This window comes from Vulpes vulpes, chromosome 1 (genome assembly GCF_048418805.1).
Source record: "Vulpes vulpes isolate BD-2025 chromosome 1, VulVul3, whole genome shotgun sequence".
Lineage (NCBI taxonomy): Eukaryota > Metazoa > Chordata > Mammalia > Carnivora > Canidae > Vulpes > Vulpes vulpes.
The window spans coordinates 96,166,659-96,187,271 of NC_132780.1; the positions used below are offsets into that span (position 1 = coordinate 96,166,659).

The following is a 20,613-nucleotide window of genomic DNA, read 5'->3' on the forward strand; positions in this document are numbered from 1 at the left end:
ACTGGACGAGAGGATGCTCCTTCCAGGAAGTATTATATTTGTATTTGGTTTTGCCAGATGCCAGGGGATGGCAACTCATGAAGTATCCTTTCTTTTCTTGGCTTGGAAATTCCCCAACCATGCAGGACTATAAATTTGCATCCTGCTGTCCCATGAGGGTGGACCTCTGTTTACACATCTCCAGAGGAGAATAGGTTATTATTTTCTTCTACCCATGTCTTAGTCAGTTCAGGCTACCATAACAAAGTACCATAGACAGGTAAACAACAGAAGCTTAATTCTCACAGCTGTGAAGGCCAAGATCAAGGTGCTGGCTGGTAGGTTTCATTTGCAAATCTCTTCTCTTGGCATGTAGACAGCTGCCATTTCACTCTGTGCCCATATGACCTCTTCTTTGTGTAAGGATGGGGTGAGGAGGGGGAGGACAGCAATTTCTCTGGTGACTCTTATGAGGGCATTAATCCCATCATGAGGTCTCTACCGTCATGACCTCATCCAACCCTAATTACCTCCCAAAGAACTCGTCTTCAAATACCATCTCATTCAAAGTTAGGGCTTCAACATATAAATTTGAGAAAGGAAAGACAAAGACATTTGATTCATAATAACCCAGAACTATGGCAGAGACAGGTTTTTTTCATCCGCTGCCTTTGTTAAAGGTTAGATTTTTTTTTTTTTCTAGTCCACCATTTTACTGGATTAGTATGAGCTTGGAGGGTTCAGGTTCTATGTTTAACTGAAGTTGAGGGAGAGGTATGTCATGTTCAGTCCTGCATCATTAACTATCCTGTTCTGCGGCCATTATTCCTGGAGACTCTAGGATCATAGTATGACATATGTTCCCACAGGAGCCTTAGTTTCTGTTTTTGTTTATCATTCTGATTTCAACTTTATATTCTTTTTCTTTTACTTTTGGGAAATCTTCCTTAACTTCTCACTGAGCTTATCAATACATTTCAAGACACATTTGTTTTAAGTCTTGAAAATCCAGATGTCTTTCAACTGAGAGATGTTCTGAACATTTAGTTCTACTGGAAGTTTAAGTTCCAAAGGATACAATTCAGTTTTACCAGATTCAGGATGAGAATGCTGGAATGCCATGACCAAAGGGACAGAAAACAGATTCCTGGTAATGTTTGGGGATCTCATGATAGGACCACAGAGAGCATGAATTACAAGTCAAGAAGAGAGTCTCTCTTGAGGCACAGAGGGACTATTGGGTTTTGATTGGAGAAATGATATTATTTGTTGTAGAGATTTTAGAATACAGAGGATGAGAGCCAGGAGTTTAGCCTGGACATGTTGGGACAATGTATGTGAGAGGGAAAAGCAGCCTCAGTTGGGAAAGTGGCCTTGAATATAAGGAAATGCTCACAAGGGTTGTTGTGGAGGGAGAAATTGTAACCCTCCCAACTCACTTGATGTTGGGGATTAAGACTTTTAAACAAATCTGAAAGAAGTGATGGATCATGGAGAAGGAAAAATGAAGAGTTCTCTTTTGAAACTATTATTATAACTCGATTTATCAGTTCCTTTTTCAGTTTCTTCTTTTAACTGCCAAGAAAGGAGGTTGGCCACATTTCTGAAACTGCAAAATTCTCTTTGAATATCTGTGCTGGTTGTAAATTATGACATTTAAATTGAGTGTAGCTTTTATCTGATTGAGAAAAATGTGGAATAAATCAACCATGCTTTTTATGTTACCTTCATAGATCCATTTTTTAATGTAATTCTAGAACTACAGACCTGACCTGAGAATATTTAAACTCTGCTAAAAAGTATTAATTGCAAAAGTTACTTTGGGTTTGATTTAAAGGAGTTGACCAGCATATTTAGGAAAAAAGGTAGATCAGACCTGTTAAGACTAACAACCTGAGTTTGTACTTGACACCCACCTTGATGGTCGGTTTGGCGATTCAGGTCACCATGAGCATCTGGTGAGAACAGAGATATGTGCTGGTTCAAGTAGGGCAAAGATGAATAGCAAAGTTGAAATGACAAGATGTGAACTAATTCTGGATGGTTTTTATACAAATAATATTATACTATTTTCCCTATATTTAAACTTTTCAAAGGTAAGCAAGCAAGCAAATAACCTCAAAGATGAATAAAACATCTGCTTTGCTTTCCAGAAACCTGCATCTAGAAGAGACATATTTATTTAAATATCTGGAAGGCAGCAGGACACTTAAGGGCTTTGAAAAGGTGAATTCAGTGTGAACCTGTTTACTAAGCTAAGCGAAGGCTTCGTGGAATAGGGGTTATCCACCTAGGGTGGGGATTCACCCCCAGAAGTCCAGTTTAACTCAACTCACAGTCTGACAACTCACACTTCAGTTTGCTGTCTTTTTTTCATGGAATTGCCCTAAAAATGAGCACTCCTTTTTATGGAGGCCTCATGTTAAAACACATAAAAAATGAGAAAGGAGCCAGAATTACAAAAGCCATCCACTGGTATTCATTTTTTTGCTTAACTTTCTTGAAGTATAAAAGATTATACATATATATGTATATGTATATATATGTATATATATATATATTTAACAATTTTATTTATTCATGAGAGAAAGAGAGAGGCAGAGGGAGAAGCAGGCTCCATGCAGGGAGCCCGACGTGGGACTCAATCCTGGGTCTCCACAGATGATCTTTTTCACTTTTTTAATCATCCCTTTTCATAACCAGAGGGCAAAACTTCATTTCAAAGATCAAATGGCTATTTGGGTGCTTCAGTTAAGCACCCAACTCTTGATTTCAGTGAGGGTCATGATCTCAGGGTCCTGGGATCCAGCTCCCCTCCTTGGGCTCTGTGCCTCTGTGCTCAGTGGGGAGTCTGCTTCTGCTTGAGGATTCTCTTTCCCTCTCTCTCTGTACCACCCCCTAACCCATGTGCTCTTTCTAAAATAAGTAAGTAAATTGTTAAAAAACAATCAAATGGCTCTTTGAAACACACTGTAACATTAAAGTACAAAATTATTTTGAGCCTATTTCAATTCCTTTTCTTTCTTTCTTTCTTTCTTTCTTTCTTTCTTTCTTTCTTTCTTTCTTTCTTTTTTTTTTTAGATTTTTAATTAATTTATTCATGATAGACATAGAGAGAGAGAGGCAGAGACACAGGCAGAGGGAGAAGCAGGCTCCATGCCAGAAGCCCAACACGGGGCTTGATCCTGGGATTCCAGGATCATGCCCTGGGCCAAAGGCAGGCGTTAAACTGCTGAGCCACCCAGGGGTCCCCTTCAATTCCTTTTCTAACCCTAACTTCCCTTTCACACCCCATTGCAGCCTGTTCAGAAAAGAAAGGAGATGGTCAGCCCTGGTGCCAGTCCAAGCCTGCTACATAGCAGCTATTTAAGTTTGTTCATTTTACTTTACTGTACCTCAATATCCTTGCCTGTAAAACGAAGACAGTAGCACCTATCTCCAGGTTGGGTAAAGACTGAATGAAGTGAAATGTGATAATATGTGTAATGTGCCTGGTACCTATAAATATTCACAAGTGGTAGCTATTGTTGATGCCATAGAGCTTACATATTTTCTATGGGACTCATCTTTTTGCCTGACCATAAAGCATTAGCCCCCTCACAGCTGTGCCATACTTATCCTTGGATTTTCAGCCCTGGGCACAGTTCCTGGTAGTGGTACGTAGTGAGCATTTGTTAGATTAATGACTTGAATCTAGATTTAAGTCAATGATGGTGAGTTGCAAACAATGTTCAGAAAATCTGTCTTATCCCCTAGACAAATGAACTTTGAATGTGTGATACTGTGGATTATGTATCTAACTTCAGAGCCTAACTGAACAGTTCTGCTGTGCTACTTCTGGACACTTCATAGAGCCAAAACTCAGTAAAATAATGATTTGAAGACCTACATTTGTATCCGTTCTAAAGCAACATTATTTTATATCTCTCGAGAAAAACAGCATCAGTTTCTTCTTTCTTATAAGATAAAACAGAATATACTTACATTTACATTTAATTTAAAGTTAAAGAGCAATGAATTCTAGACCTCTCAATAAAAGCCAACATAGAACTTTACAAAGGGCAATGTTATTAATTTGTATTGCCTACAGTTAGATCTAATCTTTAAACTATGCCTGATAAAATAAAAAATATCATTCAATGATTATTTTCCTAGTCTTAGAAGAAAAAAAGGTAGTTCATTTATTAAATTTCTTCAGGAAATATAATCCTTAAATTATAATAAATAAATGCTACAATGATATACTTTATTTAAAGCTGCCTAAATTATTATGATAAATCATATATAAACACAAGTACTAGAAATTTCAGGACATGAAAATAAGTTTTTAAAAATTAGTTTTAAAATACACACAATTAAATTGGTTATTTTGGTTTGTAAGTTGTATTTGAGGAAAGAGAAGTTGAGTGGTTTCTCTTTCCTCTAATTTGGGGTTGTGGCATTTTATCATTAGGATCATCTGTTAGTAATTGAATTTTGTCCTTACATGGATGAAATTATTAGGCCTTTAAACTATAAAAGAAAAAAATAACCATGCACAACAACAAACAATAAAAACAAAAAGCAGACTAGCAACTATTACTTCAAAAGAGACCAAAAAAACAAAACCCCCCCAAACAACCCCGAGAAATAGAAAAGTTTTGATGCAGAACCAAAGAAGGTCATAGGGTCTTTGCGGTGAACCACATATGCTGACATCTGCCATTGGGCTTGAAGTTGACAACAGGTTTGGGGTAGAAAATTCTTTCAGTTTTTCTAAGAGCCTAAAGACTCAGAAGATTCGATTGGGTTCAGAGGATCAACATGTCATCCTAGAAATCGAGCCCCAAATACATCCTGGTCAATTATTTCTCTAAATAACAAATTTTCATTTAAAACATTATGAGAGGAAACAGATTATTTTGCCTTGTGTAGGGAAATAAACAATTTTGAAGGTTTTTGGAGACTGTATTATATGATTAAGTATAATAGCATAGCATATATATAATACATATGTAATATTGCAGATAGATTATGCATGGGAAATACTAAAACTAACATTTGATGAATGCTTTGCAGATACCATGTCCTATGAGGAGTTTTCCAATGTCTTCTGTAATTCTCGTGATCTCCTTGTGAGGTAGGAGATAGAGACTCACATATTAATTAGCTTCTCAGGGACATTCAGCTAGTAAGTGATAGAACCAGAATTAAAAAAAAATTATAAAAATTAATATTTGTTCACTGTAAAAATTCAAATACCAAGGGATATGAAATCAAAAGCAAAAAGCTCTAACTTCTACCATTCAAGTTCTACTTCCTATAAGCCAAATTAATATTTTCTTGTATTTTTCTGAAATTTTCTATACGTATGCAATCATATCCCTTTAGGTCTACTTGGTCTACTTCTGTGTATATTCTCATCACTCTCTCTTTATATATATATAAAGTACATATATATATATATATAAAGTAGTTTATTTTGCTTTTATTTTTAAATATCAATGGGATTACCTTATTTTTTTTGACACTTGCTTTTTTACATTTAATGGTATGTCCTGGAAATGTTCTATTACACAATGTATAGAACTATTTAATTCTTTTGTGATTGTGTGGTATAGTCCATTGTCTAGATATAATATAATTTAATAAAGAGCAACATTAAATTTTTTCAGCTTTATATCATTTATAAACTTTCCGTATTAGTCTACTTAGGTGGCCATATCAAAATACCATAGACCAGGTGGCTTAAACCACCGAAGTTTGTATCTCATAGTTCTGGAGGTGAGAAGTCTAGGATCAATGTGCCAGGAAGGTATGTTTTATTCTGATGTCTTATCTCTTGACTCAGTAGTCATGGCTGCCTTATCACTACATTAAAGGATCTAGACCTTACTTGACCTAAATGTTGCAATTATTTTCTTTATTGTTTTGGTAATTTAATGTTTACTTATCTTTGCTCAGGTGAGGGCTGCTTCCGATTCTTTCCTCTATTAACCTTTAATTCACTTCTCCAGGATAAGAGATGGGTCACATAAAATAAAGTTGTAGTGTCTATGTATTTTATTGCATAAGTCTGTCCCCCCTGTTGTTCTGGGATGTCAAACTATGTTCCTATGAGGAGTTCCCCCTTCCTGCATTCTTATTCTCCACAAAACATGTTGATCCCTGTGTGTTTCTCCACTCTATATTTGGATTGGCAGAAATCCATATACACTCACACTTTTTTTGCTGCATTGAAATGCATGTATTGACTAATAAAACTGTAGGGAAAGTTCTCTGAACCATTTTCTGTAGTATGAAACAGTAAAATCATATCTACTTTATATGAACATTGAATTCCATGAATTGCCATGGTTTGAAATGCAAATTAACCTGAAAAAGAATTCAACTTATTATTTAAAAATAGCTCATACTTATAAAGATGTAAGCAATAGCATACTAAAAAATAACTAGCAAGATTTAGTCTTGATGTTATCTTTTAATTACAACAGATAATTACAACAAATAATAAAGGCCTTGAAGAAGTCTCCTCCACATAATGAATTGTTAACAAGTGGCAAAACAGTGAGTTGCTATTCCAACGAAGGAGAAAAACTCATATGTAATAATTACATTCAATAAAAAAGATATATGTTCTGGGTTGTACAGAACTGAATATAGTTTTCAACTGCTTGATACAATTATAATGTGTTAAGGACATTTTCTCCTTTACGTTTTACAATGAATTAAAAAAATGATTTGTATATTCATTTCATAAATAAGAAAACTGAGTTTCAGTAAAGGTAAACAATCTGTACCAGGTCACACAGCTAGTTAAGTACCAGATGTTGAATTCCAAACCAAGTCTTTGGCTTATGCTACCACATAGCACTGCCTCCTGAAAGAAGCTTAGAGAAACAAGGCAAATATGTGCCAAAATAATCAGAGAAGGCATCCAGGAGAAACAAAACCAGGACTTTCAAGAGTGACTAGGAGGACATATTGGATGGAATAAACATTGAACAAAAGTATAGAGGCAAGAAAAATATGGTGCATATGTAGTAGGAAAGGATTCTGGTGTCTGGGCATTCATGCATATGGGACTGTGTAGGTCACATGCAGCAAACCACATAAGGTCTTGAATGTCAGGAAAAGAAATGTAGACTTGATTGGCTATAAGATGGCTGGTGTGAAGCCATTGAATATTAGTTAGATTAACAAGATGAAAAGTGATTTGGGAAGATTGGTTGGGATGGGGAGTGTTGTCCAGAAAGCAACCTCCTAAGCATCTAAGAAGACAAGTAGGTGGCTGGCTACTGGTGTAATTCAGGTGGGATGTCTGGAACTGTGGACTAGAATGGATGCTGTGCCTAGAGAATAACTTAAAAAACATTTTGAAGATGGGAAATATAAATTAGGATGATTCATACTGCTTTGGCATGTCCTAAATATTCAGTGTTCTCATGTGAAAAAGTGTAATTTTCAAACACATTATAGAACTCAACTAGTTATTTTGGGAACTTCCTTTTGTGTTTTTTTCAGAGTCTGAATTAACATAGCTTCTGACTTACTCCAGATTTGGGTAGTCATCTCAGTTTTCACGGTCTAAAGAAAGGTGACTGAAGAAAACAATTGTCCTTGATAATAACTATCAGCATAGAACTCTTTTATTTTAACTGAATGTTGCTTGCACTTATTTCAAATAGATTCCTTAGTCTAGAGATTTATGATGTTTCATGAGCTACAGCTTCATTTTGAGCTTTGCCCTTAACATTGTGTGGTCCTCACTCTTAGGCTATTTTCCCTTGTGGTAGAAAAATAGCAGCTCCAACTATGAAATAGCACATTCTCTTTTGTGTTTTGGGGGGACAGCTCTTCTGTCAGTCACCATCTAAAAGTCCCTGTGATTTGACCAATATAAATTCATTTCAAGGATGGGATCACATAGATGGGTTTAGGCTACTCAAGGGAAGTGGGAATCATTCTTAGCCAAATGGTGTGGCTAAAAAATTCAGGACCCTGCTAAAAAGTCTTCTGCGGGAATTGATGCTGGAATGCAACCAAAAGTTATAATTCTCTGCCCTTAACTTCTTTACCTTTCTAGAATATCAACTAGGATTGTCAGATTCATGTGTGATGCAATACATCTTTGTTTACTTCTTGGTATCTGACAAAGAGCCAAATACATGGGGTACTTTTTATCTTCAGTTAATTAGTTGAGTGAATGAATGAAATGGATGGATGGAGGCCATCTTTTCGAGAGACAGATTTTCAGGAAAGGAAATTTTATATTCAAAACTGTGCATAAATATGCATAAGAAACGTCAATGTAGTTGTTTCTTTTGGAGAAAGGAGGGAGATCACATTTCAGAAAAAGATTTCTGTAGAGAAAATACTGTCATTCATGTACAAATCTGAAAATCAAGTCCTAAATAAATTGACATGGCACACATAAATATGTATTTCATATGATTACATGATTTTGCAACAAAATGTGACCATGGCAATATTTTTTTTGCCTGAATATTTGTAACACACAATCCTAAAATTAGATTTCAAAAAACTGGAGTTTGTGAATGGGCTACCTGTATAGACTTGTTACCTATTTGAGTGCCAAGTTAAAAATGTATTTAAAACCCAGAATCCAGCTTACAAAACAATACATCCTTCTCTGTGCACCTATAAGGTGTCTTTTGCTTCAGATGTGCCAGCTATTTGATTCTCAGGTAATCTTATAAGTAAACCTGATTAACATTGACATACTTATAAGGAAACTGAGTCTGAGAGAAGTTGATTCTTTTCTATGGTGGGAATAAGTAAGACTTGGTCTTTTAGCATGTTCATAATAATGGTATTACGATATATAAATCGTATTGCAATATAAAAATGTGTCAAATCCATTGTTGTACACCTGGAATTTACACACTGTTATATGTCAAATATACTTCTAAATAAATAAATAAATAAATAAATAAATAAATAAATAAGAAGGTAATGGAACAAGATTTAAACCCCCAGGATTGGATTCAAACCCCCAGAAATGTGGTCCAAAAAATGTTCTTCCATTATGCTCTGTGTATTACATTGGGTTCTCAGATGCAGTCTCTTGAGACAAGGATTTATGTGCAAATGACTGATTAAGGAAGTGCCAGAAGAGAACACAAGGTGGAGGAGTAAGGCTAGGAAAGGGAAAAGCCAAGGGTGATATTGCATTGTATTTCCAGCTTTAACCTAACCCCATTGTCTTAGTCCACATGAGTGCTCTAAAAGAATACTGTACACTGGGTGGCTTACAAATAACAGAAATTTATTTCTCACAGCTTTGGAGTCCAAGATCAAAGTGTCCACAGATTTGGTGTCTGGTGAGATCCAGTTCCACATAGATGACCATCTTGTCACTGGGTCCTTATGTGGCAAGGGGGGCAAAGGAACTCTACAGGGTCTCTTTTATAAGGACATTGATTGCATTCATGAGAGATCTGCTCTCATGACTTCATTGTCCCCCAAAGGCCCCACCTTCCAATACCATCACCTTGGGGGCTAGAATATCTATATATGGACTTGGGGGGGGATATAGATATTCAGTCCATAGCACCCACAGAAAGCATATATTTTGTTTAGAGTTTGTCCCATCTGGCCCAAAGGTGCTGGACATTCATACTGCCTTCCTCTCATTTTCCTCAGAGTAATGTATATTTCCTGGCATTTCTTGCTCCCTGCAAAGTGAGCCCAAGATCAGGCCTTTGAGGAAAGTCACAGGTGCGAGTGATTAGAAATAAGGCCTCAGAACCTGGGTGATAGGTACACAGAAAAGGTTAAGGGAACCTGAAGTGACCTTGGTAGAGCACTGACACTGTCTCATCTACTCCCCTACCATTAAAGATACGAATATATAGTGTGGTAGTTAGGAGCACCAATTCCTGATCTAGTAGTCAAATCTGGGCTCTGACACTTGGGCAGGTTTCTTAACTTACATGTATGTTATTTTCTGCATTCATAAAATGTATGCTAATTCAGTTACCTGAGCTCATGAGGTTGTTATTGTATTCATCTAGTCTGTATATAGTCTAGAGCATGAGAGTCTGATTGAAAGGAAACTAGTGTGCTGTGACTTGCTCACAGTCATGTCACACAGCTGTTTAATGGCACAGCCAAGAGAACTCAGTCTCCGGACCTCCAGGTCTTTCACTACTCCTTGCTGGCCATTTAGGTATTAATGTAACATTTCTCAGAGGAACGAGGTGACCTCTAGTTTATTGAATATCTCAGTTAACTGAACATTAATATTTGTTAATATAGGTCTAAAAGCTACTTTAGAGCTCATGAATAATTTATTAAAAATTCAAAGAACAGTAGACACACTGAGAATGCTGTTACAAACTTCCTTAAACGTAATTTTCTGCCTTGTTTGTTTTTATATTCTTGAGTTGTTTGGCAACAGAACCTAATTAATTCACATTCATAAATAAATGACTAATAATATTTTAAGTTTCTCAAGGGTATTTGCATATTCATTGAGTAAAATAGCCTTAATAATGCTTGCTTCGGCAGCACATATACTAAAATTGGAACAATACAGAGAAGATTGGCGATGGCACACAAATTTGTGAAACATTCCATACTTTTCAACAATTTACTTTGAGCATAGAGATTAATAGGAATGTAATTCATAAATCTGTGGCCCCATTCCGGTATTTTGTCATGACATTTAAAGAAATACAAAAATAATAATGTCCTGGCCAATCAAAACTCACATGGCCCTATACTGAATGCCTCTTCTTGAACAATACATTTTGTCTCCAAGATCAAGAATCGACAAAACTCCCAGTGTTGATACAATACCAACATCAAATTTTGATACTGCATTTTCTTTAGAATTAATAGTTGCTGTGACTAGATGAAAAAAATGCTTTAGTGCTTTTAAAAAACATTATAATAAAGAAGATGACCTCTACATACAATGGAATATTACTCAGCTATCAGAAAGAACAAATTCCCACCATCTGCTTCGATGTGGATGGAACTGGAGGGTATCCTGCTGAGTGAAGTAAGTCAATCGGAAAAGGACAATCATCATATGGTTTCACTCATATGGGGAATATAAGAAATAGTGAAAGGGATTATAAGGGACAGGAGAGAAAATGAGTGGGAAAAATTAGAGAGGGAGACAAACCATGAGAGACTCCTAACTCTGGGAAACAAAGTGTTGTGGAAGGGGAGGTGGGTGGGGGGACAGGATAGCTGGGTAATGGGCACTGAGGAGGACACTTGATGGGATGAGCACTGGGTGTTATGTCGGCAAATTGAATTTAAATTTAAAAATTAAAAAAATGTATAATAAGCCAAAACTCCGAATGTGTACGTAAGAATGCTGAATAGAGGAAGAGGGAGTCTAAGCATAGAAAGTTGCTGCCCAGCCTGCTTTGTGTCTAGTGACTCTTGGGCTCTAGCTTCTGTCAGTTGATCCAACACTTTCCCTACTCTCCTCCCCCTTCGCTCTGGGGCACAAGCCCAGCATTTAAAAGGGTTTGGAATGCTGGACTTGGATTGTCTACTACAACTTCAGAGGCAGCACAATTTAGGGAAAATTTTTTTTTTCTTATCAGTCCTCTTGAGAATTCATACTTTAACAATAGTTCTGGGCAACACAGCTGTAATCTTGCAACCAGATCCAATCTGAATAAATGGTTCTCACTGAAATTTCTCCTTTCGAATAAATTGGGAATCGAAACTACTTTGGTTTTAGAGCATCAAGAGCCTTTGAGACATTACAGTTGATTTCAGAACATACATTATGGTAATAAAACTATGCAGTAGAAACCTTAAAAACTGCTGTTCTGATAAATGTAGTCACTAGCTTTTATGTTGAATTGCACTTTGAATAAGTTAAAAAGAAAATGTTAAGGTTCTGAATTCATGGTTTCACGGCCATTATATTTTAAACAAATGCAAATAAATGAAGAGCAATGACACTCTGAGACCACACATGTGATTGTATATCATACCATTTGAAAACACCTTATTGCACAAATGAATGAAAACCAAAGTTAACCTTTTGGCTTAAAAATCATGTAGACTGATGCTGCCTAATTCTATTCTCTAATGAGGGATCAGGAGTTGAAGGAATGACACATCTTCAAACCATGTTAAAGTACAATTCCCTGGTGGGACACTTCACTTATTCACAGTCATTATTCAGCCTAATTAAGTTGGAAACTCATATTCTACAGGAACAAGGATACTAAGATCCATACCACTAATTTTTAAAAGATTTTATTTATTTATTCATGAGAGACACAGAAAGAGAGGCAGAAACACAGGCTGAAGAAGGAGGCTCCGTTCAGGAAACCTAATGTGGGACTCGATCCCCGGTCTCCAGGATCATGCCCTGGGAGGAAGGCAGCTGCTAAACCACTGAGCCACCCAGGCTGCCCCCATACCACTAATTTATTTAACATGATATCATTGTCTACATTTCACAACTATTTTCAGCATAAAAACATGGGTCAGTTTTTTTTAAGGTTTTATTTATTTATTCATGAGAAACACAAAGAGAAGGTAGAGACAGGCAGAGGGAGAAGCAGGCTCTCCATGGGGAGCCCAATATGGGACCCGATCCCTGGACCCAGGATCACACCCTGAGCAGAAGGCAGATGCTCAACCTCTGATCCCCCCAGGCATCCCAATGGGTCAGTTTTGATACATGCTTGTTACTGATGAAGAAGCAGATTCACTGAACTATTGTGGGTTGTGGTCATCGTCAGTGGCATCTGGGGTATGTTTTGTGAAACTGAAGTCATGGAAGTTCTTTTTGTTGAGACCCTGGTGTGGTTATTTTAGATGTTTCAATGGGTATCAGAATGGTGACTGTCCCAGTCTTGAAGACTGATGAAAACAGAGTTGTGGACTGCTTCACTGTGCTGGTAGCATACTCATCTATATGGCTGGAAGTCACAGAGGTGATATTCCATGAAAGAATATTTAAAAAAAAAAACATTAAAACTGGAGCTATGACTTAGGGAATTAATATTCCCCTTCACTAGGTTCCTAGTCACACATAAGTCTTTTAAAAAGCCCCTCAAAATAAGCCAGCCGTAATACTAAATACGTAGGTGGACTATATCAGGAATCAGTAAGCAGGGGAGAGAGACTTTTGTGTGTCTTAGAGGGGTGATTATGTTTCCATATTGCTTTTCGGTGGCATTTATGGAAGTAATTTTGTTATTAATGGACCCAGATCCAATTAAGAATTATAAATAAAATGAAAGAGTAAAATGAAAACAGACAAAATAGTTTTATGTGGCAAAGTTCCTGGGGGGAAAAAAAAGACAATTTCAGATACCATGTGTATAGAGCACACACGGAACTGATGAATTGATGATACATATTTACTTGTGTTTGATTATTAATTAGGACTTTTGATTGCAAATAACAAAAACCCAACTTGAACTAATTTTTGAAATAGAAAGGAATTGACCAATGAAATAAGAGGAAAGATTGAACAAGTAAGCCACAGAATGACAGAGATGCAGTTGATTTTAGTAACAACAGAAGTATTCAAACTCTGCTGAGGCTACCTCGTCTTTGGAACTTTTCTGTGCATCAGCTTTATTGGATCTCACTACACAGGACTTCTTTCACAATGCCCAGCTTCCAAAAGGTGACAGGTGCTTTTTCATAGTTTTAAAATCTCAAGAAAAGATTGATTAGTTGGGCATCCATTCCTGAACTGGTCAATTATGGTGGACAGAGCTTGGCCACACATGAACATGGTAGTTTCCATAAGAATTCAGAATTGCAGTAGTGGGTAAATTATTTCCCAGAGATCTCCTGTCCCTCGGTTCCTTCCTTCATTCCTTCCCTTCATCTCTATTCCACTGAACTATCACTTCCTAAGCTATAGCTGCCAAGTCCATTCAAGCTGTGGCCCCTTGACACCACTTCAGCAAGTCAGGTTGTGCTTTGAACACTGACCTTTCTCAGAGTGGATTACTTGTGATATACTGATACCATTTTCTTGCTCAATTTGGTTGTCTCTTATAAGTTGAAAATATTGTTATGCTAAAAGAGATCTCCCCATTTAAGATGAGGATGAGGGGGGCGAGATGGGTAGATACTACCTAGTATCTTATCTTAGTCCCATGAGCATATCGGCATAATTTTATAACCATTTGTCTACACTGCTAGTTCTGGCTGAAATGTTTTCATAGGCAGCATTGTATTATGAGTCAGCTGCCCTTTGGATAACCATCAGAGATGGTTTACTGGCTTTTACATGGACATCACCATCTGCTGCCTGTGCCTGGGGTAGGTATGTAAAAGAGGGTGCCAGGAACAAGAATGGGCAGGAAGAAAAGTGATAAAGATTTATCAGATTTCCAGCTCATTACACATTCCACCCATCACCTGTCTTCTTTTGTTTTAATTTTTAATTTGTTGAGTTGCAAGTTGCTTTTATAGAGCTATGTTCTTTTTTTTATTATTTTTTATTGGTGTTCAATTTGTCAACATACAGAATAACACCCAGTGCTCCCTGGGTCTTAACCTCCCCTTCCACCACCCCTAGTTCGTTTCCCAGAGTTAGGAGTCTTTCATGTTCTGTCTCCCTTTCTGCTGGGATCATATCCTGAGCCGAAGGCAGATGATAGAGCTATGTTCTACTCATGTTTCAACAAGCAATGTCTTAAATGGGTAGCCTTAGTATTGGAAAATTGCTCATAAGAGCTCTAATAACCTCCTGTTTTTTTCACATTGAGCTCAGTATACTTGAACAAGTCAAGAAGGGCACTCTCTCCCTTTTTATGCTCCAAAATCAAAAACAAAAAGAAGATATATATATATATATATATATATATTTATCTATAGGTAATGAAATTTATTTAACTCTCTCAAGAACACTTGCATATTCATCAAGTAAAATAGGCTTAAGACTAAGTAACTATATGGAATCATTTAACAACAAGCATGTAAGGAGGGGAAACAATGTATATTTATAATAAGTTTATGTCCCAAATAAATGCAGGGACAATCAAAAGCCAGTCACACAGGCTTTTGAGACTCCGCTGCCACCAGCAGGCCAGGAGCTAAAGCAGGAATTCCCTGCCACAGCATCCTCAGCCCCCGAGTCGGGGCCTCCAGCTCCCCAGGCCCAGCAGTCCTTGTCCCAAGAGAGCAGCACACCTGCCCCTGCTTCAGAGAAGAAAAGTCAGCCTCCCTAGTACAGAACCAGACCCCAGCCCACGGAGTGGCCTCTCAGGCCTCTGCCAAAATCACCAACTTTATAAAAGCACAAATACTTACCATAACCTCGTTTTGGAAACCTCCGTGTGGAGTCCTGACCTATCTCAGACCAGCAGGCCTGCTACACTGCCTCTGCCAAGTGTGCGTGTATCAGTGTTGGGGAGAGTTTTCCAGCATCATATCATAAAGTTCTCTGTTGCCAAAGTTTTAAGCCATAATAAACTATGCTATTCCAAAAAAAAAAAAATGTTATAAATGTACGGATCCATGATTTGTTAGTGGAGTGGAGGATGTATTAGTTTCCTAGGAATGCTATGATAAGTGACCACAAGCCAAGTATCTTGAAATAGCAGAAATTGATTTTCTCACAGCTCCAGAGGCATCTGGAAAAATCAAGGCATCAGCAGGGCCATCCGTGCTCCAGCCAAAGGCTCTGGGGGATAATCGTTCCTTGGCTGTTCTAGCTTCTGATGGTCTCTGGTTTTCCCTGACTTGTGGCGGCTTGAGTCTAATCTCCGTGTCCATCTTCACAAGGTCTTCTTTCTGTGTGTGTCTGAATCTGAATTCCCTTCTCCTATCTCTTTTATAAAGACACTAGTCGTTGGGTTTAGGACCCTCCTAAGCCATTGTAACTTCAGTGGCTTTTTGGAGAAGTCTTTTTGAAACAGAATCTGTTTCCCAGTAGGTGTTGGTGAAAGACCATCGGACAAGCATGGCTTTGTCAAGGACCTCAAACCTCGAATGACAGACAGATAATATACATTTCCACTAAGAGTTTCTTACCTCCTAGTCTGATATAACGCCTTGGTTCTAAGTTATCAGGAGTTCTGACGCACTTAGAAGCTTTTTGTCTTATCCTTATCTCATTCTATTCTGTAGAACAAGTTCACATCAAGTAAGATGCTTTGGATCATTTCATTATTTGATATAATTAGAAAAATTTTTCCCAGTCATATTGTGTCCAACTCTGCTCTCATGTGCTACAGAACGAATAGAAATTCTTTCCTCTCTTACTGAAATAATTGAGTCATTTACTGAGAGCCAATTAGGAGGTATACATAGATTTTAAAAAGGTTTGCAATGAGAGCAAATTGCTTTCATTTTCTGAAATTTGTACCCTGCCCTGAACAGGTTATACTCGTCCATAACCAAGGAACAGAACACAGAGCAAAATAAAGAAAGATTGATGCATGGAAGTACAAACTTGAATCATGACTTTTGAGTTCTTATATGAATGATTGTGAAAATATCTTTGGTATCCTAAGTGGAGGATCAGAAAGGGAAGATTACAGGATTGATCCACATTTGTCAGTGTCTGGCTCAATTGTGAGTGGCCAGTGCACACGTAATTTCAGTAGCCTCGTGGGGAAAAGTGGTAGTTTGAGGGACTGGAGAGGGATGAAAGAACCAACCTAGCAGGAAAGAGGGACGGAGAGTTTCAGAAGGAGCACAGTCCTGGGTGGTTATAAGTGCAGGGTGGGACACTGAGATTGGGCTGCTTATGGGGGATGCAGGCTTCATTTCCATTCAATGAATAGTTCTTAAACAGTCTCTGTGTTGCAGGGATTATGCAAGACATTGACCTGGAGGAAGAGGTAAGAGAAGATGATGGGATCAAGAGAACAGTGGGGGGCTTTTCAGTTCCCAGATTTGGTTTTGTAGTCAACGTTAATTTCCACCTTGGTCTTGGTTATGCCTAGCAGCTCTCTTTTTCTCTGGTTTTCCTTTTTACTGCCTAATTCTCTCGAGAGTACCTGCAAAGTCTCAGCTACTTGAACTAACTGGAGACTGTTTTACTCTTAAAATTCCTTCACGTTGAAGGCTTCTCCCTTATCCCCATTCCATCTGTGATTTCTCTTCTAGGCTGTCCCTTTGCTATGCACTGGGGCTAACAGATAACCCACAGGCGCCAGCCGTCCTTGCCTGGCCTCTGTTGCATATGAAAGCGGGTGTACAGCACTGTCACCTGTTCTGGTCTGCAAATGCCACCTGTGTGCAAGGACACAGGCATCAATAACACAGTTTAGTATCATCGGGTGTCGGCATCATTTGGACCCACTTCAATATGCACCTCTTCCTTTTTATTTATTTGTTCTGTAGTCATCTAGCCAGCCTAAAAGAAAACTGAAATTAAATGTTCCCGTCTCAGAAATTACAATTTATCCGCATCTGCCGTAACCTTCTTCGACAATTTCTATAAGCTTATTATTTTCTTTTTGGCCTTCCCATTTTGATTGTGATCACGACGTGACATCCCTGAAGTAACCGAAATAAGTCTTTCTGTTTAAATGCTGCCCCCTCTAGCAGAGGTTCAGCACAGCCTTATTTGTCTCGGAAATGTTCCTGATATACGGTGGGTCAGTCCGCGTTGCTTCAAACCATGCAGGGAGCGCGCAGTCCCCGCCGTGCAGGCTGCGCTCCTGCTGCCCGGGCAGCCCCTGCGCCCCCGCGCCCTCGCCCCCTCGCCGTGCGGGCCGGGCCGGGCTCCTGCTGGCGGGGCTGGGGCGCCCTCAGGCCTCAGGCGCCTCGCGTGGCGCGTCGGTTCGGTCCCCAGGAGCCCTGCGGCCTTCGGGGGTCGGAGGCGGTGTGCCCGGGCGGCCGCGCGGCCCTCCCAGCGTCTCCGTCCGTGGCTTCCCCCTCAGGTTCTTTCCAGTTGGCCAAGAGTCCGCCTCCCCCGAGCGCTCCGTTCCCGGCTCCGCTCAGCCGCCCGGTCTGCGCGCAGAGCGTCTCCCTGCTATTTCACGCATGTATTTTTTTCCTTGGGAAAAACTGCTTTCTTGGGAAGATCCCCCGGTTTGAGGTCTGGAGGTCAGATTACAGCTTGGTTCTCTCTGAAGTCGCCGGGTTTTGAGGGGAGGCCCCGTTACCTGCTCTCCTTAGGAAAGGACGTGTCAAAGGGCTGTCCTCTGTCTCATCTCCCCCCAGGGACGCTTGGCCTGGGGTGGCCAGGGGGGCAGGACCCCGTCCTCAGGGCGTAAGGCTTCCCACCCTCATCCTCTCCCCCACGGCAGCAGTTTCCAGGGCCTGACACATAGAGTACTGGCTTTGGGGTCAGACCGGCCCATTCTCAAATCCCCACCCGCCCTTTCCTGCCTGCGGTACTTGGGGCTTGTTTCCTCATCCTTTGAGTCTCAGTTTTCTCATCTGTAAAGTGGAATCAGTAACAGTAACCTGCTAGATTCGTTGTAAATATTCGATGGAATATAGCAAATGACGAACCCAGTGGCCGGCAGATAGTACTAAATAAAGTGCGTCTGTTACTCTTATTATTTCTAAAATGCACTGGTAGCCGGGAAGCTTGGTGTTGGTTTCAGCACTGACTGCATTTAGGGAAAAGAAAGCACCCACTGCTCAGAGATTCTTTCAAGAAGTTGTTGTGAAGCTCCCTAAAGGCAGGCACCACCCAGCGTCAATAAATAGACTCCAGGGATCCCTGGGTGGCGCAGCGGTTTGGCGCCGGCCTTTGGCCCAGGGCGCGATCCTGGAGACCCGGGATCGAATCCCACGTCGGGCTCCCGGTGCATGGAGCCTGCTCTTCCCTCTGCCTATGTCTCTGCCTCTCTCTCTCTCTCTGTGACTATCATAAATAAAAATTAAAAAAATAAATAAAATAAGTAGACTCCACATGCACACTCTTACCTCGCGCAGCACCTCGATGGGGGCCACTTGTTTCTGCAGCTGCCCCCGCCGCAGCCGACTCTCCTTTGCCCTTCTGACTCCTTCCTGGCCCCTACCTTGTGGAGCTCAGCAGGACGTACAGGTCCTGCCCTAACTGGTAAGGCACTGAGCAAAGAGTGTCCATGTCCTCTCTTCCTGTGGGCCCGCTCGCAGTGCCCTGCCTCCTCGGAGTGCTGAGGGGCCCACCTAAGTCTCACAAGAAAGCTCAAACTGGATGTGGAAGCTACAGTCTCACAAAGTCTAGCTTACATTTCTGTGGGATGTATCACGCAACCATGCTTGGACAATAACAGCCATGATCAAGCAAAATAGAAAATAGGTTCTGCCTTCAGTCCTTTAGAGATGAGGCAAGTGCAAACAAAGCCACGTGCCATGTCGTTTCTGTGAATGTGATGTCACAAATGTGCGTGTGGGTCAGCCACGGCACGACTCACATGCAACACAAAGGCAAGCTGGATTTCAAAAGTGGAAGCCCCGGCTGACTATTCAGACCTCTGCCTACTACATACAGTTTCCCTGTTTGGCTGCCTCGGTTTCTGATTAAAAAAAGAAAGACAAACTATGTAGAAAATCAAAATGGGAAGCTTTAGGAGAGAATAGCTAAAAATACTTTATCTTTATACGCTTGTCTAAAGCAGAGAACAAGCAAGGGTTTCAAAATGCATTTGTTTGCATTCTAGTAATTAGGCCTAAAAGCAGATGTGTTGAACGCTAAAGCAGGTAAAGTCCTGGAAATTTATGGACACACCAGGGCTTCTTTAGCAGATGTATGGAGGGTTCAAAGAACCCTGTAGTTGACTGACGACAATACCGGTAGCCCAGCCACACTAAGTACAGGGCTCCTGCTCTTCTGTGCGGGGATGGGGACCCTTGGATGACTTAGCTCAGTCTCAGTTCCGGGCAAAGGTGGACAGGAGTTATGAAGGGAACTTACAGGAGGGGCAGTGGATAGAACATGCTCACATGCATTGTGCTGTAAGGATTCGAACCATCTTGAACCCCTATTCTCTGTTCACTGGTTTTTGTTTTCCCTCTTCTGATTTGAGCGGTGTCATACGAGTGCATCGCTACAGTGTTGTTTTCTCACCCAAATTCTAACAGGAAGATTCTTAGAATTCAGTTTTAATCACTAAAATAAAAATAGCCATTACTGAGCCGTACTTTGTGTCCAGCACTATGCTTAGCACCAGATGAACAAATAGATGATAGAGAGATGATAGACGAATGAGTCATCATCTATCACTTTCAGTAAAGATGAATAAAGATGATATTTTGAAGTGGAAGAGAGGGACACTGAGAGAGCTTATGTCTACTATAGCCCTGGTTTTTTTTTTTCCTGTGTGGGGAAAAAAAGAAAAGAAAAGAAAAGATAAAAGAGGGAAGGGGACCAACGGCAAAGGAGCCTGGAAGAAATCAGGTTTTGAAACACCTGCCATACAGAATGTTAAGGAAAACAAAAATGAGTTCAAAACCCAAACAGATTAGTAAATCCTATGATTCCTGGAGGAAAGCATTATCCTGTGAGTTTTTTTTTTTCATTATTAAAGATTTGCTTATTTATTTGAGAAAGAGAGAGAGGAGAGAGAGAATGAGTTGGGGAAGGGTCAGAGGGAAAGAACCTCTGCTCAGCGTGGAGCCCAACGTGAGGCTCAATCTCATGACCCTGAGATCATGACCTGAGCGGAAACCTGGAGCTGGACATGCAGCCCACTGAATCCACACCTTATGGATTGTCTCCTCTTCACTGTTGCCATC

The 20,613-nt window shown here is 39.7% G+C and overlaps 1 protein-coding gene and 1 pseudogene across 3 annotated transcripts in view; both read left to right on the top strand.

The window, feature by feature from the left end:
* The window catches only part of MOXD1 (monooxygenase DBH like 1), a 152,884-nt gene that overhangs the window by 53,289 nt on the left and 78,982 nt on the right, over nucleotides 1–20,613 (top strand). The window lies entirely within an intron of this gene.
* On the top strand, nucleotides 10,476–10,566 carry LOC112934708 (U6 spliceosomal RNA; annotated as a pseudogene).